This window comes from Prionailurus bengalensis, chromosome D4 (genome assembly GCF_016509475.1).
Source record: "Prionailurus bengalensis isolate Pbe53 chromosome D4, Fcat_Pben_1.1_paternal_pri, whole genome shotgun sequence".
Classification (NCBI taxonomy): Eukaryota; Metazoa; Chordata; class Mammalia; order Carnivora; family Felidae; genus Prionailurus; species Prionailurus bengalensis.
This window is the reverse complement of record NC_057359.1, coordinates 61,608,623-61,630,645: the sequence shown is the minus strand read 5'-3', so window position 1 is coordinate 61,630,645 and position 22,023 is coordinate 61,608,623.

Here is a 22,023-nt window from a genome sequence, read left to right as displayed (position 1 = left end):
TGCACCTGGATGGCTCAGTCAGTTGAGCATCCAACTTCAGCTCAGGTCATGATCTCATGGTCATAAGTTCGAGCCCTACATCGGACTCACCACTGTCAGCACAAAGCTCACTTCAGATCCTCTGTCCCCCTACCTGTGCCCCTCCTCGGTTTGTGGTCTCTCAAAAATAAATACACATTTTATTTAAAAAAGGAAGAAAGAAAAGAAGGAGCAAGGATATCTCTTAAAATGAAGAAAAATTCCTCAAGCTACACTAGTTTTGCAAAATTCATTCTATTGGCTTTATTTTCCCCATTTTGCTGTGAAGAATGAATGTTCTTCACAAATCATCACAGGTTTGTGATCATCTGCATAGGAACCTTTGATCTAGTCTACGCAAGCTGGTTTGATTTGTATTACCCAAATTTGCCATGAATCTTCCCACGCAATTTTGCATCCAGAAAGCTCTTCCTCCTTCTCTCCTGCTCACTGTTCAGAGCTCAGCTCCTCAGAGGCCAAAGGGTAGGGTTCCCTCCGGCAACAAGCTAAAAGCCCAGCTGCTCAAGCAAGCACCCAGGCTGCTGGCAGCACGGACGAGAGATATGGCTGCGGGTGTCTGTCAGCCACAGAGCAGGGTGACAGGACAGCCAGAAGGGCCACCTGGAGTGTGGCCCTTCCACTGGCACATGCAGGTGAACCCATTTGATACAGGCATGCTGACAGCTCCGTGGCAAAGGTTTCCACCCGAATGCTTGACGGATGAGCACCGGCTTTCTGATAAGTCTCTCACATGACCTGGGATGCCATGAGGGCCCCTGGCGGCCGCGGCCAGCTCCCAGTCAGCACATGGTGGCGGCCAACACAGAGAGCTCGCCTTACTGGCCGGCAGCCCCAGGATGCCGGGTCCTCACTGCTCACATGAAGTTTCTGGAATCCCCTTAAACAATCTCGAGGTCCGTGGAAAAATAAGTTATGGCTCTTCCATGAAGAGAATCCCAGGATGGCCCCATACCAAGCACATTTTTCTACCTGACTTCCATTCAGAGACATTCTCCAAAAACCCCTACTTACCTCCCCACTGGTGGGGGGGGGGGGCACCGTAGCAACAGGGTATCTTACCTTTTCTGCAAACAGAGTGGGGGCAGCAATTCTCCAACGGCCCTCCACAGTAGAGGTTAGAGGTTTCATTGTCCTGAGCTGGTCTCCAGCAAAATGTTTCATTTCTCAGACATTCGCATTAAACCCATTTTTGTGAGACAAAGTGGGGAAAAAAGGTTGGATTTCCAAGAAGAAATTAGAGACCCTGAGACAAAACCGGAAAGAAACACTTCACACTACAAAGAGGGAAACTGAGGCCAGAAGGGGAAGAGAATTGCTCAAGACACCACCAGTAGAGCTGGAACTAGAAATTAGACCTTCTTGGTCAGTCTAGACCTCTTCAACTATACATTGAAACATCCGGATTGTCATTTCCTATAATCCAACACGAAGGGACTTTTCCTTCTAGAAAATGGGAAAATAGGGACCAGCTGAGACATAGGACATGGTAAGGACAGGTGAGTCTGTGGTGAAGAGAGAGAATGTCCACTGCAGCACATAATTACACAGCATAGACTTACCCTTCAGAGTAACATTTCCATTAAAGGTAGAAGGAACAGGGTCCCCAAATTTTAAGTAAAGACACCACAAAACTTGTTCTCATAATACCTTCAAATTCACCCCAGACGGGGAAGCAAGGCCCTGAAGAAGGGCAGGAACCAAGTGAAGGACAAACCCAGTCAGGTGGGAGGTGGCATTAGGGGCTCGGCCTCAGAGGGTCCAGTATAGCTCTCTTCTTGGCAGGGGTTCAGACCATCGCAATCCCTGTCCTGAGGCTACAGGCCAGTCTTGAACTGAGGACTTCATCTCAGCTTTCCCTGCAGAGTCAGCTGTTCTCTCAGGCCAGTCGGACCAGGCTGATATCACATTCCCCTCCTTGGCCCCAGGGCAAGGGACACGCTTTCCCGAAGCCTGATCCCCTCCCCCACTGTGTGATGTCTGCCTACTGTGGCCCAGGGAGCAGCTGGTTCAGGAGCTGGCGGGTCAAGGCTGTGAGTCAGGCCTGGCTAGCTCAGTGAGGATCACCTGCCCGCCAGGAGGGCTTGTTTTACTGCCCTCTGGCCATGTGTCACAGCAGGACATACTGAACTCTCCCTGTGATCTGAGGACATGGGTTGAGCTGCCCAGGGCAGGTGGGGCAAGAACCCTGAAAGTAATCCAGGCAGCATTTCCCTGGGGGTGTCTTCAGGGCACTCAGCGGGGAGGCACCGGTCTCAGGTCCTGACCTCATGCAAGGGGAACTGACGTTGTTGGCCTCGGAACCCCTAGCTCTAGACCCGCCTCCAGCATGCCATCTTGTGGGGCCTGCCTAAGAAACCAGCAGAGCTCTCAGCAAAGGGTGGAGCAGAAAGAGATCTCTTTCCTTGGAGAGAATCAACAGCATCAGAAAGTAACACCCTGCCCATTACCCAGATCACCCAGCTTCTATGAGCCGAAGGACCTCAAACATCTTCTAGTCCAAGGCCTTGGTGGTCTAGAAAAGATAACAGGTCCAGAGAGGGGAAGAAGCTTGCCCTAGGTCACACCGCCATTTAGAACCAGGACGAAAATCCAGTCGTGCTGTGCTGTCCAGTTCTCAGCCCACAAATGTTTTCAGAGCATGGTGGTGACAGACTTCACCCAGGCCCCTGATCTGTGATGGAGAAACATCTCTAGGAGCCACCGGGTGCCTTCATAGGGCAAGTACTAGGTGCACCTGCAGTTCTTTGTGGTGTCAGGAGTTGCACAGAGCACTCATGTATATCGTCTTTTTAAACATAGCCAGCAATCTTGTAAGGAAAGGGAGACTCTTATCACCACGAACAAGAGAGTAAACCTGGGGGTGCCTGGGTGGCTCAGTCAATTAAGTGTCCGGCTCTTGATCTTGGTTTAGGTCATGATCTCATGGTTGGTGAGTTTAAGCCCCTCTCTCTCTGCCCCTCCTCCACTCACACTATCTCTCTCTCTCTCTCTCTCTCTCAAAAAAGGAATAAACATTAAAAAATATTTTTTTTAAAGGAGGGAAATTCTGACACATACTATCACATGGGTGAGACTTGAAGACGTTATGCTAAGTGAAACGTCAGTCTAAAAAGGGCAAGTACTGTATGATTCCACCCCTATAAGGTGCATACAGTGGGCAAATTCGTAGAGACAGAAATAGAATGGCAGCTGCCAGGGGGCTGTAGGGGGAAGGGATGGGGAATCATCGTTTAATGCGGACAGAGTTTCAGTTTTATAAGAGGAAGAGTTCAGGAGATGGATGGTGGTGATGGCTGCACAACAATGTGCATGTGCTTAATGCTAAAAAAAAAAAAGGCTAAAATGGTAAATTTTACATTATGTATATTTTTTCCACAATTTTTTAAATAAGTCATTTTTTTTTAATTTTTTTTTCAACGTTTATTTATTTTTGGGACAGAGAGAGACAGAGCATGAACGGGGGAGGGGCAGAGAGAGAGGGAGACACAGAATCGGAAACAGGCTCCAGGCTCTGAGCCATCAGCCCAGAGCCTGACGTGGGGCTCGAACTCGCAGACCACGAGATCGTGACCTGGCTGAAGTCGGACGCTTAACCGACTGCGCCACCCAGGCGCCCCAAATAAGTCATTTTTAAAAATAAAAGGATGAGGAGGGAGTGTTCCAAGCAGTTCAGGTTAAGGACAAAATCCTAGACAGAAGAAACAGTTCATACAAAAGCACAGAGGTCTGAAAGCAACTAGTGCTGTCTGCAAAGAGCAAAGGCGTCCCTCCATGTAAGACACAAGGGAGGCCACAGTGGGCTGGAGAATGCATTCCCTGAATGCCCCCTGGGGAGTTTTCATGCCACTCTGTGGGCTCACAGGGAGACATGGTCACAACCATAACTTAAAACAGTCAACCTGTGAAGAGCTTGGGGAGGGCGGACGGGATCCGGGACATGTATGAGGAGCAACCTCTAGATAGACATTCAAAGGGAAACTTCTTTCTAGACAGTCCCAGCTCCCCAGCCCTGTGGTCACCCTGTGTGGTCACCTTCCCAGTGTTGCGGCAACAGTGACTCAAGGCATTTGCCCCATGAGGCCACCAGCTGATGGCAGGAAGGATTCCCCTGAAAGATGAAAGCAGGAGCAGACTAGGCTGGGGGCGGGGGGGGTGGGGTATGCAAGAAGCTGCCTTCTGCCCTGTCACTACCCCTGCACTGTGCAATCCATCTGGGTGATGGCTGAAGGGTAATGGGGGGCTTGTCTCCCCACAGGTCCACTCTGTGGTTTCCACCAACTCACAGAGAGGCAGGTGAAGACACTCGAATGTGCATATTGGTGTGAGGAGTGGGAGGGGGCCTCTGTGAAGTCTTTGAGTAAAGAAATGTGGGAAAACCCAACTCTGCAACTTATAAATAGTGACCTTGGGCTGCCCCATGTCTCTGTGTGGGTCTCAGTTTGCCCACCTATGAAATGAAGTCAGACTCCATTGTTAGGCCCCCAACACAAGGAGGGGCAGGGCATTACCTGGCACGTGACAGTGATTAGGTCATCCAGTATGCACACACACAGTCCAAGGGATGGGGCAAAATTGATTAGCCCATGAGGGAGATACATGTCACCGCCTCTCACCTTCCTGGGCCTGGGCCTAAGTCACATGTCTACCACATCTCTGAGCAGGCATGCTCTCCCCGGTGACAACTCTCTGGGAGGCCTGCAGAGGAAGCTCTTAATCTTCATCAGGGAGCCAAGCCATCTCTGTCACGTAGGTGTTTCAGACACAAAGCTCTTCTCAAATGCTCAACATCCTACCCAGCCGTGTGTGGGCCTTTTCTTATACGTGGCTGTTCCTCTGTTTGGCAAACTTGTATTCGCCCCTGCCTTAGACGTGGAACGTGTAAATGGACTTTCCCTTAAACATGGCCCTCATGTAGTGTGTATTTGCCCCAGCTTTGGCTTCTTCACCTGTATGGCCTCGGCCTCTGCCTCCAGCTCCTCTCTGCATCTGCCCTGGCATCTCCTTCAGCCCTGCCATTTCACAAATGGCTCCCTCTTCAACTTAGACTACGTCTTCACTCCTTAGTAAGACTTGTGCTGTCTACCTTGGAAAGTAAGGCTTGGTAGAGCTCTAAGAACACCAACTGGGGGCGGAAAGCTTAGCTCTGGAGAGTGAGTAGTTCCACATTTTGAGTTCTCTGTGGTAACAAAAGAAGAGGGAGCCCTTGCACTTTGAAGCCAGGAGAGCTGTCCTGGTCCCTCCTTCCCCTCACCGCAGAAACCTCTATAAACAGACCAACAAAGTACATCTCATTTAAAGACAGGGCACAAAAAAGAATATGGAGATTTCTGCTCCCAGCCAAGAGAAGCAACAGGGACCCATTTACCTCCTACCTAAAACAAGAAAAGAAGGAAAAAAAAGAAAGGAAGGAAGGAAGGAAGAGAAAGAAAAAATACATAAAATAATGGTTTTCAGAGCACGGGTGGTCACACAGCAGAGGACAAACATACCTGAGACCCAAAGCACAGGGGATGAGCCCTGTGGTTGCCCCAACTGAGTATCTTATGATTGTCCTCCAGCCATAGCACAGGAAGGGAACTGGGGAAGAATTGGCTGACTCTCTGTGTTGAGCGGATGGAGCTGAGAGTCCAGGGGGGAACCAAAGCAGCAAGAGCTTATAACACAGAGGTCACTCAGAGATAGAACATCAGAAATCTGCACAGGGCCCTTGGTGCACCCGCCAATTACACATGCATGAGGAGAAACTCCCTAAGATGGAAGAAGGAACCACCTGAAAGGATTAGAGGCGATAAAACCTAAAGCCCCACACAAGGCTGGAAGCAGGGCCCACAGCCAGCCATCAGACTGAAAAACTCACAATTCACAGGGCATGGGGCAAAGCACTCAGGAGGGTCTTGCCTCAGCAGTGGGCAAGCAGTCCTGGACTGCACAGCTCCAGACCTGACTAGCCAATCATAACAACAAGAACAGAAGGAACCCCCGGTTTCCCAAGTACTTAACTGCATCCAGAACAATACTTGTAATTTGCAAGAATACAAAATATCTAACATCAACAGTAAAATGTACAATGCCGATATCCCATCAAAGCTTACCAGACATGCAAAAACTCAGGAAAACATGACCAATAATGAAGCCAATCGATCAACCAAAACCAACTCAGAATGGACACGTATGTGAGAATCGCCAGAAAAGGACCTTAAACAGGTGTTCACAGAGTCAAGTAAACAGGGAGAATATACAAGAGACCCAAATCTGTCTTCTAGAGATCAAAACTACAATGTCTAAGGTGAAAAACATGTGGGTTGTGTGAAGTGATGGGTGAAGAAAAAAAATCAGTGAACTTGAAAGTATAGAAATAGAACCTATTCCAAATGAAACACACAGAGAAAAAAGAACTTTTAAAAAATAAGAAGGACGTCAGTGAACTGTGGGGACAAGCCCAAGTGAGGATGTACCAACTTCCAACCCTCCCCTTTCAGCCCCTCAAAGGCTGCTGGATTACAGCTAAGGGTGGCTTTGTCCTCTCCGTGTTGCTCTTACTTGAAGTTTTTAGGGGGTCTGTATGTTTTGTATTTTTAAAAGCATCTTGCAAAGAGAGTACAGAGGTTTATTGGATGCCTTCACCCAGGTTCCCCAGATGTTAACGTCTTACAGAACCACAGTGCACTTGTCAAAATTAACACTGGAACATTACTATTAATGAAACTACCAACTTTATTCAGATTTCACCTGTTTTTCCCATTAATGCCCTTATTCTGCATTGTATTTAGCACTTACAGTTTTCAAGTTTAAACAGCAAGTACGTATATCATCGGTGTGCAGCTTACTTATTTTTTTTTAATATATTTTAAAGCTTTTGGTCTTGGAGTAATTTTAGATTTGTAGAAAAGTTGCAGTGCACATATCCATCAAGATCAGCTGCCTACGTATCTTCATTCAAGTTAATGAAACAGCTGGTCTCTGGACCACAGCTCGTCTTATGGGGGAGAGGAAAAAGAAAGAACGTGGCGTGTCATGTGCTGGCTCTTAAAGATTCTGCCTGGAGGTGATTGATGCCACTTTCATTAATTACCTAAAGCACGACCAATGCTAAAGTTGGTGGTGAGGGGAAGGACAACCTTTCCCCAGAGAGGGGCAGCTAATACCTGAGAATAATAGTCAAGCTTAGGAATTGACAAACTTTTTCTATAAAGGGTTAGACTAGCTATTTTAAGCTTTGCGGACCATAGTTTCTGTCACCAGTATTCACCTCTATTCCTGAGGCAAGGAAGCAGCCATAAAAATATGTAAATGAATGAACACGGCTGTGTTCTGATAAAACTTTATTTGCACAAACAGGCAGTGGCTGCATTAGGCTGACAGGTCACCCCCTGATCTAAACTACCACGGTTGCCAATACTCACTTGAGAAAAAATGGAAAACCCAGCTCTTTCTATAAGAAAGTAAGAACCTGAATGAAGAGTTTTTAAATACCCACCCCCCCCCCAAAGAAGGATCCTCTAAACTTTCATCACAAACTGTTAGATGTACCAAGTGTGAAAAAACAAAATCCATGAGTTTGGATTATGACAGAGAAAGGAAGCCTTGAAACCATGGAAGCGTGAGTGGGACCCGGTGTGCCTTCTGGGTCATTCTGAAAAGCAAAATGTGTGCCCTGCTCCCAGAGGAACGTAAATACTTCCCCAACTCTGCCTGCTCTTCCCGCCTCCTCATAAACTTATTTTCCTCTTGACCACTCTGGGTCATCATGCTGTTTTCACTTGCTCCCCCCTCCAATGACTATCACCACGGTACCCCAATTTGAACAGAAAACTGATGATGGACTTCCCCTTGGGAGAAGGCAATCGTGGAATTCATATTAGACTGAGAAACGGAAACTGGCTTTTGTGACTCTCCTGCTGTGTGATCTTGAAAATCTCACATTCTTCATTCTCCAGATAACTCCTTGGTACAACAGGGATTAAGATTACTTCGCTGGGTGGTGATTAGGACGTAATCATTCTCAGTGAGAACGTGCTTGTAAACGTTCACTCCAGCAGATGCTCCGGCCATCACAGGATAAACAGAACCTCTTGACAGAAGGCTCAGGAGGGACGATGGGGTCCATCTGCTACAGGCAGGACGAGGTCTAAATCATTATTTTTTACCTTGAATAATGCACTGAACCCTTAAAAAAAAGTCTCAGACTGCAAGGACCAACCTCAGTGACTCTAATTATACTATTCCTGATACATGAAGAAACGTGAAACTAGGTTTGGACTTCTGGTGCTTCCTTTATAACTCATAGTGAGAGCGTCTTTTGAAGAAGCCTGAGAACAATGGTGTTGAGTTGCTGTGAACCAGGTGGAGTAAAGGCCTGAGGAAGAGAGTGGAAATAGGGTCAGCGGCCCTTCGAAAGAGATCCTCCAACTTTGGCCTGCTTTCTCTTTCCGGCGTGGAGAACAGAACCAGCTGTCTTAAGATGAACACGACTGTCGTGGGCTGAAGCTGCTCCCCCCAATTCATGTATCAAAGTCCTAAGCCCCAGTCCCATGAGGGAGAATGTGACTGGATCCGGAAACGGGGCCTTGAAAGCAGTGTTTAAGGTAAAATGAGGCCACGGGCTCACAGTGTGGGCTCTAACTCACTCTGACCGGGGTCTTTATGAAGAAATCAGGACACGAAGTGGCACAGACGGGAACAGTGAGGAAAAGGAGGGACAGCCTTGTGAGGACAGAAGTCAGCCATCGGCAAGCCGAGGAGAGAAGCCGCTGGAGATCCCAAACTTGCCGACACTTTCATCTTAGACTTCCAGTCTCCAAAACTGAGAAAATACATTTCTGTTGTCTAAGCACCCCCCCCCCACCCCGTCTGTGGTATTTCGTTATAGTAGCCGGAGCTGACTGACACAATGACATGAAGTTCGTGGTTTCTTTTAAAAGACTTTCTGATGCCTGGATGGCTGTCAGTTAAGCATTGGACTTTTTGCTTTTATTTAAAAAACATTTTTTTTAACATTTATTTATTTTTGAGACAGAGAGAGACAGAGCATGAACGGGGGAGGGTCAGAGAGAGGGAGACACAGAATCTGAAACAGGCTCCAGGCTCTGAGCCGTCAGCACAGAGCCCGACACGGGGCTCGAACTCACGGACCGCGAGATCATGACCTGAGCTGAAGTCGGCCACTTAACCGACTGAGCCACCCAGGCGCCCCTAAAAAAAATTTTTTTTAATATTTATGTATTTTTAAGAGAGAGAGAGAGCAAGCATGGGAGGGGGAGAGAGAGAAGAAGACACAGAATCTGAATGAAGCAGGCTCCAGGCTCTGAGCTGTCAGCTCAGAGCCCATCGCAGGGCTCAAACTCGTGGGAGTCAAACTCACGAACCTCGAGATCATGACTTGAGCTGAAGTCGGACTCTTGACTGACTGAGCCAGCCAGGTGCCCCAAGTGTTGGATTCTTGATTTTGGCTCAGGTCGTAATCTCAGAATTGTGAAATCGAGCCCCACATGACTGCGCTGGGTGTGGAGCCTGTTTAAGATTCTCTCCCTCTCTCTCTCTCTTTCCCTCACTTTCTGCCTCTCTCCACTTCCTCACACTTTCTCTCCCTCTCGATGTCTCTTAAAAAAAAAAAAACAAAAAAGACTTTGTGCTTGCTTCTTTGGAAGAATACTCTGTCAGGCAGAAGCTATTGTTGTAAATAGTTACAATTTGCATATGTGAATATTTATGGTTAAGCTTCTCTGGACACAGGGTGGGGGTTGGGGGACTGGCAGCAGGATGGGGGACGTTTTGCTTGCTGCTGGATGACTGTCTGCTGACTGCCAGGCTTCGGTGCCAACATAAGGCCAAACTGATTACATTTAAAAGTTTTCTCGCCGGTGTGGGCCGGGCCCACAGTGCTGTATTCATACAACCGAATATTCCACAGCAACTCAAATGAGCAAACCGTAGCCACCTTGCACAACGGGGCTAATCTCACAAACAGAACGGGAGAAAATGCAAGTCACAGGAGATGTGCGGGATGATCTCATTCATACAAAATTCACAAACAGGTGACTCAACTCTGCCCTACTGGGACAGAGACTTAGGTCATAAAACCAAAATGAAAAGCAAGAAATTGGCTTTCCCGAAAGTGAGGTTAGTGATGACTTGCAATGGGGAGGGAGGCGTAGCTGTCCGGAGGAGACATGGGGTGCCTGCCATGCTCCACTTCTTGACAGGGGTGGTGGTTACACAGCGGTTTGCTTTATAATTGTGCGTTAAAATGTACAAGTTTTAAAAACTTATCTCTTTGTATAAATGACATGACAAAAAAAAAAGAAGGAAAGTTGAAGCAAATATGACTAAACATTAATTGTTCTCAATCCTGGAAGTTCTACGTTATATTATCAACTCTACTTCTCTGTAAGTTGGGTTTGTGGCTTTTTCTTTCTCATTATTATGCTGAGTGAAAGAAGCCAGGCAAAAAAGAGCACATGTGTGGTATACATTTGCATGAAAGTTAAGAAAATGCAAAGTAATCTCTAGTGACAGAAAGCAGACCAGGGATTCCTGGTGGGGTGGCCGGTGGCCAGGCAGGGGCATGAGGGAAGGAGATGAGGGAAGTTTTGGGGGTGATGGATTTGTTATGCTGATCATAGTGATGGTTTCATGGGGGTATACTTATGTCAAAATGTATCAAATTATACACTTTAAATATGTACAGTTTCCGGAACGCCTGGGTGGCTCCGTCAGTTAAGGGTCTGGCTTCGGCTCAGGTCATGATCTCACAGTTTGTGAGTTCAAGCCCCACATCAGGATGCTGTCAGCGCAGAGCTTGCTTTGAATCCTCTGTCCCCCGCCCTCTCTCTGCCTCTCCCCTGCTCACTCATTCTCTCTAAAATAAAATAAATAGGGTAGATCTATTTTTAATTTTTTGAGGAACCTCCACACTGTTTTCCAGAGCGGCTGCACCAGTTTGCATTCCCACCAACAGTGCAAGAGGGTTCCCGTTTCTCCACATCCTCTCCAGCATCTATAGTCTCCTGATTTGTTCATTTTGGCCACTCTGACTGGCGTGGGGTGATATCTGAGTGTGGTTTTGATTTGTATTTCCCTGATGAGGAGTGACATTGAGCATCTTTTCATGTGCCTGTTGGCCATCCGGATGTCTTCTTGAGAGAAGTGTCTATTCATGTTTTCTGCCCATTTCTTCACTGGGTTATTTGTTTTTCGGGTGTGGAGTTTGGTGAGCTCTTTATAGATTTTGGATACTAGCCCTTGGTCCGATATGTCATTTGCAAATATCCTTTCCCATTCCGGTTGCCTTTTAGAGGGGCATAAGAGACTCTTAAAAACTGAGAATAAACTGAGGGTTGATGGAGGGTGGGAGGGAGGGGAAAGTGGGTGATGGGCATTGAGGAGGTCACCTGTTGGGATGAGCACTGGGTGTTGTATGGAAACCAATTTGACAATAAATTTCATATTAAAAAAATAAAAAATAAAAATATATAAGATTTTTCTCCCTTCTAAATAAATAAATAAATATAAATTAGTTTTTAAAAATATGGACGGTTTCTGGTATGTTGATTATACATCAGTAAAGCAGTTTTTAAAAACACTTTCTTGTGCCTTTTCATAATGTTTCACATGGTCTTCAATATACGTATATTGCTTTGAAATGAGGGAGATATTTTTATTTTTTTTAATACGAAATTTATTGTCAACTTGGTTTCCATACAACACCCAGTGCTCATCCCAAAAGGTGCCCCCCTCAATACCCATCACCCACCCTCCCCTCCCACCCACCCCCCATCAACACTCAGTTTGTTCTCAGTTTTTAAGAGTCTCTTATGCTTTGGCTGGAGGGAGATATTTTTAAATAGTGAGAGGCACTGGAATAAAGTCTGATGCCGGCTCCCAGGCCATCGTATGTACCTTTGGGTCACTCATGGACATCAATCTTATCAATACATATTTGTTCTGCCTTGGATATTAAAAGAGCCTCTACTCTTCCCCCTTCCCTCTTCTCTCCCCTCTTCTCTCTCTCTCCCCACTGCCTCCGTCCTACCCCTTGGACTCCTTTGCGCTTTGGCTCTGGCTCTTGCTCTCTCAGAAAACCCCTTTCTTCAGCTGAGCGGGCAGCTTTAGCAGACATGGTGACACTCAGAATAATGATCAACCATCTTTTCTGTCACTGAATTGAATCTACAGGAGGTAACATGCTTTCTCATATCTGACTTCCGGTTGTCAGGAGAATCCCTGGGTGACGCAGCAAGAAAATAAAGGCAACTGTAACTTCCGTTCCCAGCAGGGTGGTCAGTTTCATAAGGGGGTAGGGAGCTGAGTAAAGAAATAAATTAATCTCTTCGCTGCTCCTATCACTTTCAGAGATGGTTAGTGAAGACAGCAGATGAAAGATCCAGTCAGTTCTTTCACTCCAGCTCCCTCCCTTCGGCAGCGTGATGGTCTCTTGGCTTTGATGCAGTGAGTCATTGGCTATGCAAAGGGAGGTCCAGAACTGAGTTGGGCCGACATTGCTGGTTTGCCTACCCAAAATTTATTCCTCTCTTCTTACTTACACAGGGCCCTGATTTTGTTGGAGGTAGCAATGCGCCTGGCTGAAAAATTAGATTTCCCAACCTCCCTTCCAGGTAAGAGTGGCCATATGACCAACTCTGGTCCATGGAATAAAGGAATAAACTACAGATAAGACTGCTGGAAAAGCTTCCTGAAAATGGGGCTAAGTTGATAGGTTACCTGCTGATCTTTCGTCTTCTTCTACCTGAAACATGGATGTAATGACTGGTGCTGCAGCAGCCATTTTGCGGTCCTAAGGTGATCTCGATTGAAGATGGTTGGCTTGTGCTAAGGAGAGCACAATAGAAAGACAAGAAGTTAGGACATTGATGAGATTATTACACTACCACACCAGCCCTAGGATGCCTATCCCCAAAGTTCTTTTACACAGGAGAAAATTTTAAACCATATTTAAGACATTGTTTCACAAGTCTGTGTTGAAGCAAAACATAATTCCTAAATGATAGAGAATTGATGAGCTAAGTTATTCTGTGTTTTGAGGTGAGAGGGAATTTCTGGGATAAACCCTACAGAAAGAAGAGTGCTGGAAAAAGAGGGAATAAGCAATACGATGATGCAAACCTCTCTGTTTCTTCAAGCCTCCTGTAGAGTCTGCGACACATGTGTAGATGCCTTGTGCGCACAGGAGGGGAAAGGGGGTTGTGGTCCCTCATCAATGGGTGCAAGGAAGGGGCAGCACCTGTGAGATGGCAAGCTGATCCACCTGCCAGATTAATTCAACATAAACAGGATCTCAGAGCCAGAGGACAAGGAGGCAGTAGTATTGCCCTTTTATACCAGAGAGGCTGCTGAAGAGGCTCATCTCACTACACATGGGGTGAGTTTTAGACCAATACTGCTTGCATCCCCTGTGACTGATACTGCAGTTAGCATGGGGGCGTGGGGGTCACAGGAGGAAGTAGCTCCATTTTCCACATGAAGGCCAGAGAGGTGAAGTGACAGCTGGCTCGAAGACCAGCTGTTCTAATTCAGGGTTTGTCCACTTTTTTTATTCCACCGCAGCTATGCCTGGGATTCAAGAGGCGCAGGGAGCGGGGCAAGAGGACAGCCACGGAAACATCGGGTGGCCATGTGAATCCTGGCGGTCAGTGCTGACACACAGTGCAGCCAGATGCCCTGGTCGTAAACATCCTTATGGGTACATGTCACCTCCCTCCCGTGTGGGTATGTACGTGAGAGTCAGATAATTATCCATACAGTAAGGGATTCGTGTTAATGTAGAAAGAGCACTCCATTTGAGTGTTTGAAATCTAGGCTTCCTACCAGTGTGATTGCAGGCAATCCTTTAACCTCTCTGGGCCTCAGTTTTTTCATCTGTAACAGCAAGGATTGGCCAAATTAAATTCTAAGGCCCAATCCAAACCTTCTAGGAGCCTATACAAACTATATCATTAAAATAAGGTTAAATCTATTAAGTGTTCAAGGAGAAGAAATTCAGCTTTATATAAACATATGCTACAGGGGCACCTGAGTGGTTCAGTCAGTTAAGCGTCTGGCTTCGGCTCAGGTCACGATCTCCGGGTGCGTGAGTTCAAGCCCCGCATCGGGCTCTGCGATGAGAGTGCGGAGCCTGCTTGGGATTCTCTTTCTCCCTCTCTCTCTCTCTCTCAAAATAAATAAATAAACTTGAAAAAATATATATGCTACATAACAATGCAAATCCACTGTTGCAGAAATCCTAAGTCTTAGGAGAACAGTATGGATCTACAATTAAACGAGCCGTGAATGCGTTGTGGCTCCTTCCTTCCTATATTGTGCTCCCCTTAAATCATCTCCTGGGTGTCTTGATGCATAGGTATATAGGTATATTTATATGAGAAAACGCGCCTTACACTGCGAAAATCATTTCCTTTAAATAAAAATTAAATAGACACAATGGGGATTTAAAATACATTCTGGTCTGTCCCAATAGCACAAGAGTGTGTGACATGAAGCTGGTAACATGAGACGTGGAAGGATTTTATTAGACAAATCGGGTAGCTTATATTAAACACCCCTGAGCCTTCTCATCATAAATGCAGCCAAGCGGTCCGGAGTAATAGGTATGGGGCCCCTTGTGGGCTCTGCTCTTTATTCTGACATTTAATGAGCATGAATAACCAGGAATAGGTCGTATCATTTATGAGCGCTTGTGAATCCAAGGAAAGGGTGATTTCTAAGATTCCTTGGGGATCTTTGAGACCTTGTCTATAAAATGTGTCTGGACAAGCTGTGCTCCTCCTTCAGTCCCAAACGTCTTCTTCAGCTGGACAAGAAGTCCCAGGAAGCAGCTAAGGGGAGAGTCTGGAGTCTGGAACCATCACCTGTGAGGATGTGATTGAGTTATTTGCTAAATTATCCTCCAAGCAATCATTTGGTCCTGTCCTCTGGCCGCCTGCGTTATTGTTGGATAGGGAAGGGCATCTCGTTCCCTGCAAGTGGAAAGCAGTTGAAACACATCAGACCTGTAAATACAGCTCCTACTTGGCATCTGCAGAATGGCCCGAAGAAGGCAGGGATTCTCAAAGAGCAGCAAGCTCCCCATCGCAGGAGGTATCCAAGCAGAGTCAGAGACTGAAGACAGGACTTTAGATTCAGATTGGAGATTTGAACTGGAATTCAAACTTTCTTTCCAGTTCTAAAAGTTGGGAATCCTACAACATTATGACCAAATGCTCCTCACTGTGAACGTTACTACTTGTATTGGAGGCTTATTACGTGCCAGGTGCTGTACTGAATGCTTTGCTTGAATTCTTTCATTTAACCCTGCCCTAAAAGATAAGGCAGGCCTAGGCCCCTTTTACATGGTGTGATGTCCAAATATTTGTGGACAAGGGACCCGAGGCTCGGGGTAGCTGAGCACCGAGATCACACAGCGGCTAGGTGCCAGGCTGGGTGAGGCTCAGATGCTGGTCTGACCCCCCAGAGCCAGCACTTTCTACCTCTCAGGGGGCTCTACCCACAGGGGCAGGAGTTGTAGCGACTGGACCCATTGGAAGTCACCCCACCTGGAATAGTCCAGCCTCCTCTGGCAACTGTTTTTCAAGATTTGCACACAAAGACAGAGGAGATTCAGGGGTAATAGAGCGGGCAAAAATAGAGTTTGAGGGCTGGGGGTGTCTCTGCAAGGTCAATGGGCTGCTGTACTGAGAACCTAAGGAAACAGTGAGAGGCACAGGGCACCGGGGCCTTGGGGTCCTGAGAGGGACAGTCCAGAGAAGGGAAATTCTAGCCCATGGTGTTTCTGTTCCTTTGAGCTACATGACATTCCTCTGAGAGACTCTAGCTGGGAGGGCTGTTCAAGGCCAGAGTTGGCCCCCATTCCCTTTCCTCACTGTCCCAAACCCTTCCTGGCAGAGGGCCGTCATTTCTTAAGTCTGGGCTGCCTCCCCCCGGAACCCCCAAACTGTTCATGGCCAGAGCCATGGGGCCTGGGGTTCTCTGTCTGCTTTCCGATCCTGAGATTAGAGTCAGTAGAAGGTGGAAGAAAAATGTAAGAGACTTTGCTTTCTCTCGCTCTCTCAAAAGGCAGCCCCCAGCAGTGTTTGTTCTCAGAGAAGCCCCGAAAAGAAGAGTGACCACTTTCCTTTCTCCAGGAGATAATTGAAGAGAAATAAGAAAGTGCCTGTGTTTGAGGGCGAAATGATGACAATTAATCTCTGAGCGGAGGCCCTCGCCGTTAAATTCTTTGGAGAAACAACGCCAGGAGTTTCATGACAATCAAGAGAATGAAATTGAATTAAGAGAAATAGTAATTAAATCAGGAAAGAAGTTTTTGCAAAGGGGATTGTAAAGGAAATTAAAACCAGTAATGCTGAAAAATGTGGTGAGCAGAGCAGGGGCGAGGGGTGGAGGGAGGCTTGGTGGGGAAGAGGAAGGAGCAGACACAGCAAAGCAGGTTGTGAGGGCCCGTGTTTGGCACTAGGGAAAGGAATTTGGGAATTGTTCTCGAGAGGCCACGTGTCTGCTCTTCCAATTCAGGGCTAAGTATGCCCACCTCCTTTAGGAAAATAGAAGTCTCCAGTCAGATAAAGATAAAACAGCGGTAGACTTGAAGCAGGGTGACCACCTGTCCTGGTTTGCCCTGGACCACCCCAACTTTAGTTCTCAAAGTGCCATGTCCCAGGAAACCCCTCGGTGGAAGGGATACTAGGACAGTTCATCACCCTAACGCAGAGGCAGCCGCCTGGCTTCCCAGCTCTGCTACGTGGTCGGTCGCTCCGTAATTTTGGGTGAGGCACGCCATCTCTGTGGGCCTCGGTTTCCTCACCTGTAAGATGACTCATCGTGAGTACCTCCAAAGATCAAAGAAGTTGCTGTCTGCCAGTGTGTCTAGAATAGTGTGTGTGAAGGAAAAGCTTGACAAATGAGAGCTGAACTGAAGAATATTGATATTAGCAAACATAGTCCAACAGCGCATTAAAAAATAATACATCAGACTGTTTCAGGGGTCTCCAAGACCACCCACATGTTTGCAGAGTTTCTAGAATGACTTGCAGGATTCAGCATATAGTTGTACTCACGGCTAAGGTTTATTACGGTGAAAGGATACACTATAGGGTCATCAGAGGAAAAAGACACAGGTGTAGTCTAGAGAAATCCATGCACAGGCTTCCTATACTCTGTCCCTCCTGCAAAGGTCACGTCTAGCACGTTCTTTTCTCTAGCAGTGAAGGATGCAGGAATGTGTGCAATGCTTCTGTCCGGGAGACCCATTAAAAACTCACTGCCAAGGACTTTATTGGCAGGGGTTTCATAGGTATCTTCTGCCTGGCAACTACCAAAAATTCTAGACTCTGGGAAGGAAAGCTGGTGTCCAGACTAAACCACATTGTCAGCTTTACGAGTTAGGGAACGGCTCAAATGCCAAGTTTCCAGACCCCCGGTCAAGGGCCAACCTTGCAAACAGACCTTTCTGAAAATAGCAGTGTCTGGCCTGCTGTGCTAAGTCTTCTCATCCCAATGACCAAGTGGAACTCATTGCAGGAATGCAAGGAGACTATGCATAAGTGAAAACTTGAATCCAGATCCCGAGCTGGTTTGCATATCACCAAATCCCAGCTGGCAGTGCTAAGGCCTCCACTGGTCCGGGCTTTATTGCTGGTTGTAGGAATGTCATCCACTCACCTAAACAAGATCTGCTCACTACCGAATTCCCTCCCAAGAATTTGTCACCAACCAAGTTTTCCTACTTGGTCTCTTGAGTCAGAACACTAGGTTTTTCTCAGTTCATCATGAGATGAGCAAGTCTCCAGACTGAACAAGCTGGATGGAAATAGTGCTCGCCTTGTGCATAAACAGAGGCCAGGTTTTTGTTGACACTGGGGGACATCATCACTGCTGGTGACCCAAAACGGTTGTGCTCCAGGTTTGGGGCACCACCTTCCTCCCTCATGGGTGGCGTGGGGGGCTCCCTAGCTGCTGCAGGTGTCACAGGACTAGGAAGACAAGAAAGGGGGTGTTTAAAATCATGGCTGAGCTATGGATTGGCTTCCCCTTCAGTGTCCTTGTGTATTAGTTTGCTAGCGTTGCCATGCAAAATAGCACAAGGTGGGGAGGCTTAAACAACAGAAACGGAGGGTCTCACAGTCCTAGAGGCTGGAAGTGCAAAATCCAGGTGCTGGCAGGTTTGCCTCTTCTAAAGGCTTCGAGGGAAAGGGCTGGTCCAGGCCTGCCTTTGACTTGTTCCTGTTGATGTATGCCTTCAAGTTCGCACGGCATTCCTCCTGCATGGCTGTGTGTGTCCAAATCTCCCCGTCTTAAAAGGACTAAGTCATATGGGATTAGGGCCTATGCTGATGGCCTCAGTTGAACTTGACTACCTCTGTAAAGACCTTGTTTCCATATAAGGCCACATTCTGAGGTGCTAAGGGCAAGGACTTCAACATTAACATTGGGGGGACACAATTCAACTCACAACTTGCAAAAGTATAGGTGAAAATCAGAATTATTTTTTAGTAACTTCCACTGGAGGAGTGTTGTTTCTTTGCATGCGATAGGCCAGGAATCTGAGTTGTGTAGAACAGAAGAGAGCAAGGGGAGGAGGATCGGGGAGGAAAAGGAGAAAGAAGAAAAGGAAAAGAAGGAGGAGGGTGAGGGGAAGGAGGAAGAGGAGGAGGAGGAGCAGTGAGCTGGGTCAGACTACCAAGCCTGAGGCAGGGTCAGAGGTTGGTGAGAATTAACTCCCCTCTTACCAAAATTTAATTGTGGTTTCCTACAAAGCCCACCAACAAGCAGTGCCAAGGATGCACATGGCATGAACACAAATGTTTCACGGCTCTCTGGCGTGTGCCACACAGGTGTACCCCGGGTGGAGATTCGGCAGCTCTCCCACAGCCAGGCAGGTGCGGCCGAGGAGCACAGTGCCGAGGCTCCTTGCCGATCACACCTCAGGGCTGGGAGAGCGGGATGCCACGCCGGTATCCGTATCCGATGGCCCACCCAGCAGGAAATCCTCGCCCAGTGAGATCATCATGTTTCAGTGGTACTGCCTCCTGGAGCCGGCTGCAGGTTCCAGTGCAGTGAGCCTCCTGCAAAAGGAAGTCTGACAAGGGCCTGTTCTGTGCATTCGTGCAGCACGTCTGTAAAAAGAGGTGCTGCTATGACAGAGAGTGAGGGAACTGAAGAAGGGGCAATCGGGACTCTGGGCCTTGCAGGGCCTCACGGCAGCCAGCTGACCACGCACACCGCCCCGCGGCATACAAAATGCAAAATCCCACGAGGCAGGGTGAATTTCCCAGCACGGTGCAGACCGCAAAGCAAGTGGTACCGTGGCTGAAGCTTCAAAGACAAGAAAGGGGAACAAAAATAACACTCTTGTGTCAGTGACAGGCCTGGGCCCACCCGGAGCCCACACCGGGACTCCCAGGCTGCTGCCAGCCAGGTCCACCACGCGGCAGGAGCAGACCCCTTCCAGGCGATTCTGACACATGCCAACATTTGAGAACCACTCCAGTTCTACCACCCAAACCAGTTTAGAGGGGTTCTAGAACAAGCTGCCCTACAGGATCTATTATCTACTCTGCCTTTGGCCAGAGTCAATGCGAAGAAAGACAAGCCTGTTTGCAGGACCAGTTTAACCCACTCGTGTGTCATCAAGTTCTTCCCCTCATGTCCTTTGTTTTGAGATACAGAATCCTAGACCTTGCCCCAAAACGGAGCCATATAGACTGTGTATAACTAGTCTCAGACTATTTAATTTGCACATTTTACTTTATTGTAATGTCTCTGGCTCGGGAAAGAGGGCTAGTTGCTAGGAATCGGATTTGGGCAGCGCAGCCTTTACCTGAGCCCTCTTCGGCCAGTCTCGCTGTGTGCTTGGCTCACCTACCATCTGTGGTCCCGAGAATGCAAACATGCCCTTCGGTTGGCCGCTTCTCCCGATTGTCTCCCCATGAAGTCTTATGAACCTGCTGACTTTCTGCCAAATTTAGTGACTTATTCATTTTACTTCTACTGGCTAACCTTGCTGGCTTCACTCCTCCCCCTTTGACCAACACTGCCCAGTTAACTCCAAAGCCCACTGCTGTTTATCTAGTCCCAGAGCCTAGCCTCTAGGAAGAGGTCGCTGACTTATGCATGGGCCCAAAATAGGGTCACAATGCGGTTCTGAGGAGGAGCCCTCGTCTGGAATCGGGAAGCCTGGTCTCTGGCCTCTGCTCTATGAACTCGCGGTACAATCTTGCCTCCAGGCCCCAGGCTCTTCTATTAAACACTGGGAGGACGCAGTGAATTCTTAGTCTCTCCAGCTAGGGGATCCCGGCTCTCTGGTTTTCTTCTGTTGGACAAGTGACCATACAGTATGGATTTCCTGAAAGGCAGTGACAATTTTTCAATCCCTGGCACCACTGCCCATACACCACGAGCGTACTAATTCCGTGCTGGCTTCTGTCCACTTGGAAGTGGCTAGAATTCTAGCTGATAGTGAAGGGGGTTTGAGAATTCCTTGGGTCAAGGTAAGCGTAACGCAGAAAAAGATCTGATTTGTTAGACTTTTAGAACTATGAATAGCTTACAGTCCCCTAGGGCTCAAGAAACAACAGCCTAGAAATCTCTATTTTGAAAGAAAGGAACACAAAAGGTGGTATATACATACAAATGGGAGTATCATTCAGCCTTAAAAAGGCTGACAAAGGCAATTCTGAGTATGCAATTCTGCTACAACACAGATGAATCTTGAAGACCTTATGCTGAATTGAATAGGCCATCACAAAAGGACAAAATGCTATATGATCCCACTCCTGTGAGGTACTTAGAGAATGAAATTCAGAGACAGAAAGTAGAATGGTGGTTGCCAAGGGCTGACGGGAGAAGAGGAGAGAGGAGTTTTTATTTGTGGGTTTAGAGTTTCAGTTTTGCAAGATGAAAAAGAATCCTATAGATGGACGGTGGCAATGGTTGCGTGTGAAATGTGCCTACCACCACTGACCTACACTCTGAAAAATGGTGAAGATGGTACATTTTACAGTATGTGTACTTTACCCTAGTTTTTAAAAATGAAAAAGAAAAGAGAAAGGAACAGCTTGAACACTGAAATTCTCAGCTATGGTATTAGCATTGTATCATCAGAGCCAAAAGTAGCTACATAACATAATAGATGTCGTACATTTTTATGCCCAACCACCAATTTTCCTTCTGCTGAAAGAAACATCTCCCTGCTCTGCCACTGACAACTAGTATTTTCTTACAAATCACTAGCTCAGAAAATTCCGTGACTTTCAGCCACCAGTCCACTGGAGATCACTGAGGCAGACAGGGCTAACGGGCAGCATCTTGCGGCAAAGAGAACGTGCCCCCCACAGCCGAACAGCTCCTCCAAGTGACTTCAGCTTCTCCCCCCAGAGAAAAAGAGACCCTCTGGAGAGAGGAACAGATTTCTTTTGCAAATGAAATGCATAACTTTTAGCTGTTACTGGAACCATCAACCTGAATATCAGGGAAAAAAATCCATTACGGATAACATAATCTTTCGTTTCTTCCAAATGAAAATTGACTTTGTCTCCTGAATTTCAACATGAAGATAGCTACTGCATTTTCATGCAATAAGCAGCAGCCAGGATGCAAAGGAACCAGTTTTTCCTCCTTTTCCCCCAATAATTTGCCATTTGTTTGGATTTACAAGAGCTCGCTCACCCATCTACTGCCTTAGGAAATCTTTTTACAAGATACATACTTTTTCCTTCATTTAAACTTGATACTCTGGACCTAAATAACTTTATAGCCAGGACTTAAGAAACTCGGGAAACTGCTTAAATGTTCTAAGAAGTTTTTCTTAAACAGACTTGAGAAAGAGGTTTTTAAAATCAGCTATTTTTTAAACTAATACACCACCTCTCCATTTTCTGATTGTACAGAACAACTAGGGCATTTCATATGGATCTCTCACTCTTTAGAAATTCTGGCTTAGAGTCCTAGACTCCTGGAATATGCACTGTGAGCTATTCC